The following is a 4,527-nucleotide window of genomic DNA, read 5'->3' on the forward strand; positions in this document are numbered from 1 at the left end:
GAGACATGTATCACCGACTTATATGTTTGTTAAACATAGACCATTTTGGTGAATACTTTACTCATCTTTGATATAATTATATTTTTAGATGCATATTCACTTGATTCAAGAAAACAACCTATTATGGAACAAATTTGATAGAAAAATGACATTTTATAACATATAAAAATGACATTTTATGACGTAGTTATTGGGGACAGTTCTGAGCGTTATAATAAATCTGCGTATTTTATAACGTTGCATAAATTTACCTTATAATATGCATATTATAACGTAGTTTCATTTGTCCGTTATAGTAGGACGAAAGGTATTATGACGTAGATGTGTTTGTACGTTATAATATGTGATCTATTATTACGTAGATATTTTTATATATTATAATATGTGATCAACATATAATGACGTACATTTTTTAGTACGTCATAATATATGTTTTTTTTTAAAAAAAATTGATTATTACATTTGACATCTAATAAAACTATAATAATATTATTATATTATCATCTCATCCAATCAATTTATAATCAATATAACTTCAAATGAACAAATTTAATGAAACTAACAAAATAAAATTCATTTCAAACATTAAATAGTCTAATAATATTTAATACATCATTTATACATTAAACTATATATTGAATCCAAATATTACATTAATGTACATAGTAGCCAAGTTTCTACTAACACTTAAAATAAAAGAAGCCCAGTTCCTTCTAGTGTCTTCAATGTCTGCAGCTTTCATGAAAGATGAATCATTAAAGATGTACAAATAAAATAATAGAGTTAAAACAATATTGTAATGAATAATTGGATAAATATTTAGTTAATATTTTAATACCTTATTCCATGATTTAGTAATGTTTGTACAAATAATGCTATGCATGTTTCATTACATAATACCCACACTCATAGCAAATTAAATACAAATAATCAAGACTCGTTCAAATCAAGACACAAAATATCAGATTATACTCTAGCTACCTTTGCACATGTAACTTTGTATATTTTGCTAAACCAAATTTCACAAAACTATCAACACAGCCAATTCCTCATAAAAATAGCAATCACAGAACACAAAACAAAGGAAGGTCAAGTTCTCTTACATTAGTTGTGATTATTTGCATCTTTTTCCTAGAAACATATGAAACACCCCGCAACCTTGAATTAAAGTGGTCAATTGAAGCAGAAAAAGAAGGGTGCAAACTGAGTGGCTTCTAGTCCAACAGGTCACTCATTCTTTTCATCATTCTACCTTATGTCATGCTTCAATGTTCATTCTATAATCATCAACGTCACATTTGATAAAAGATGTTACTGTTGCAAATTTCTTCTCAAACTGTTGATATTTTAACATTTAGGGATCGTCCAAGTTAGAATAAGGACATTGTGGCAAGCCAGATACACGTGACAATTCCATCAATATACCTTAAGAGGTTTTGGATCAATGCAAACATTTCTTAATTTTCAAAATTCAAAGAAAACTGAAACGGAATCAATAGGTGCCTTTCATCCATAATTAAAAGCAAATTATAATATCAAGTTAATAGAAGAGAACCACTTACAGGTGTCCAGAAGCAATTGAAAAGATGTTAATAGTTTTTCCACGACGTCCACCCTTTACTTAGTCCTACGATGCAAAAAGTCAGTCAAACTCTGGGAGTAATGGAATAAGTAGAAGCCGAAAGTGCAAAAGGGAAGGCAATCAGAAAGTTAAAAAATACTTCGAAATTTACCATGTATGTTGATGATATATGCAATTGATTGGACACATTAGCAAGGCTATTAGCAGTGACGGGATGGGGACATCCAAAAAACATGTAAGGGATGACTTAATAAACAAACATGTAAGGGATGACTCAATAAACAAACATTAACATATTTATCAAGAATTTCGATATTTTCTCATTCTATATAGGAATAAATTAAAGAAATAAGACTTTTGAAATTGAGGAATAAATTATAAAAATAAATTAACTATTAATTTCATCCGATCTATCAAAATTTAAATGAACAAACTTCAGACTTAAAAGTTTTTGTAATAACAACTAGAAAAGTATTGAATCACAAATACAACACAGATCAGATCAAATTTTTACTTAAATGCCTTAAATTTGTAAACAATCAGGAGCATGTTAGTTTGTCTAAATATACATTAATGCCTCAATCAGTAACTACATTTTCCGAATGAAGTTTATTGTCTAATAAGTAAACTAAATATTCTAGAAAACTCACCAAATAATAACTAAATCTTTATGCCACCAAGTGAGGTTATTAGAATCAATTAATGCCTTTGGGCATTAAAATGCAAGTGTAGTGTTACCTACTCTGTAAATGTAAGTTATGAATGATATGTAAATAACCATTCAGTCTTTGTTATTAAATAACAACATTAAAAACTAAGATAAAATAAGATAAAAGAAAAACTAAAGTAGAAAGTATAATGAAGTGCTGAAAAAAACTCAGATGTTGGTTTGACCGAACACTAGTATCTTCTGCACTGAGATTTGAACGAGAGAAGAAATCATTTTTTATTTTCACATCCATTGCCCTATGATCACGGTCAACCATTCTTATTTTATATATTTAGATTTCAATACTTGTCAGCTTCAACAATTATTTATTGCTTTATTTTTATCTATTATAGTAGTTGTCACTAATAATACAAATTAAAATATAGGAATCAAGTAACAAAATGATGTGTGGCATTATCTTATCTTCCAATAATGTCTCGTGGTCTCTCGTAGTGTTACAGAGACACCCACAGAGTTGAGTGATGGTGAGCCAAAATTTACGAAGATAATTGCTCCCCTAAAAAGTTTCCTTTTTTCAAAATTCAAATAATAAAATTATTAAAAAGTTGAGATAAACCACGATAGCAGTAGAACATGAATTAGAACTTCAGCATGCACATTATCAAGAGGAAAAGTATGTTCCCCTGACTTTCTTTAATCTCTTCTATCTTAAAGGTCCACCAAATAGTTGAAAAACCAAATCAAGTGCATGGAAAAAGTCTTACACTCTCTCCTCCAGGAGCTTAAAAGACCAAAGACAAAAAGAATATATTTTGAAGCTTTACTTACAACATAAGAATACCAGATTACCAGGAGGCATATATATATCTAGCTTTCAAGGCTATTTCTCCAAAAGAACCAGGTAATTTTATACTCTTCCCAGATTTATTTTGCTTGGCAGACAACAACACAAAACAATCCTATCAAGATCCTAAATTATTGACTGTCTGAATTTTCCCCAAATACAAAGCCCTCTTACCATAGGCACTTTCCATAGCAATCAGACAGAAACTACAAAGTTAATATCTCTTCCTATTTTCTGAGAATTGTGAGTCTTTCAACATATTCTCTATGAAACTTCAAAGTTTTCCCAAACTTCAATACACCATAGAAGAAGCTAACTAGTTAAATCCTAACCCAATTTCACGTTTGTAGAAGTGTTTTAAGCTCTGCAATGCACCAATGCAAGAGAAGCAATTATGAAACCAAAAGTGCTCAGCCAGCGAAAGTAATCACTTTTCAACGAAAGTAATCACTTTTCAAAACCAGACAAGGTCACATGACAAAATAATCATAACTAAAAAATTTTCTTAAACTCTTCATAGTCCAATCAATTAGCAGTAGGAGCCATTTGAATTAGAGAACGTGATTAGAGAAACTTTCCAATTTTCTACCTGCGGAAGTTACCAGCTATTGACCAACTTAGTTCTAGACATCAAACCGAAGATACCAAGGTTACACGAACAACCAAATAGAAGACACATTTTGATATACATAGCTTAAATCCTAACAATAACTTCGCAAGTCACCAGCTAGCCAAGTGAACCGAATCAAACTATTAGAATAGAACATGTCAATAGCAAAACATTGTATGGGCCTTAAACAAAGGGGCAAAAACCATAAAAGGAGAAAATTAGGGTTTCTGCACGAAAATCTCAATCTAACCTCGGTGAACCTGTTAAACTGCTCATGTGACGTGCCGAGTTTAAGATCCATCCGCAGCACGTGAATGATCTTCGCGAAATAGTGCAAGTAAATGACGAGCGCGGTGCCATGAGCCGCGGCAGCAAGGGAGCCGACGGTCATGAGGAACCAATCGAAGCGGTCAGCACATGCGAAGAGCTTCGAAAATGAAATCGCCCCAGGCGACGGTTCGATCTCTTGACGTCATCCTGGCCTTCGCCGGCACTGCTGTCCCCGTCTCCTTTTACGGCCCCTCAGGTCAGAAATGGAGTTCGAAGTGAACCCTCTCCCGTTTTCTTGTTAGGGATTGAGAAGAGCAAAGAGTAAAATTAAACAGAACGTTTCAAATTTGAAAATGGAATTAGGAATTAGTGTTTTACCATCAGTCATAATATTTTTTTTAACATAATTTTAAAATAATTTATCATGACAGGTTTATTTAGATACGTTATAATACATTTTAAACAAAATTTCAATTGTTATCACATTACATATTATAACATATTTATAAAATTATGTTATAATAATTCTTAATTTTATTAAGAAAATACCA

General features: G+C 31.3%; 1 long non-coding RNA gene across 1 annotated transcript; it reads right to left on the minus strand.

The window, feature by feature from the left end:
* Positions 1-553: 553 nt before the first annotated feature.
* LOC108334931 (uncharacterized) lies at positions 554-4,326 on the minus strand. Its single transcript, XR_001832704.2, has 3 exons — positions 3,957-4,326; positions 1,563-1,627; positions 554-729 (listed from the first exon to the last, which is right to left on the minus strand). It is a non-coding gene; the product is annotated as an uncharacterized LOC108334931 (long non-coding RNA).
* Positions 4,327-4,527: the final 201 nt, after the last annotated feature.

This window comes from Vigna angularis, chromosome 1 (genome assembly GCF_016808095.1).
Source record: "Vigna angularis cultivar LongXiaoDou No.4 chromosome 1, ASM1680809v1, whole genome shotgun sequence".
Classification (NCBI taxonomy): Eukaryota; Viridiplantae; Streptophyta; class Magnoliopsida; order Fabales; family Fabaceae; genus Vigna; species Vigna angularis.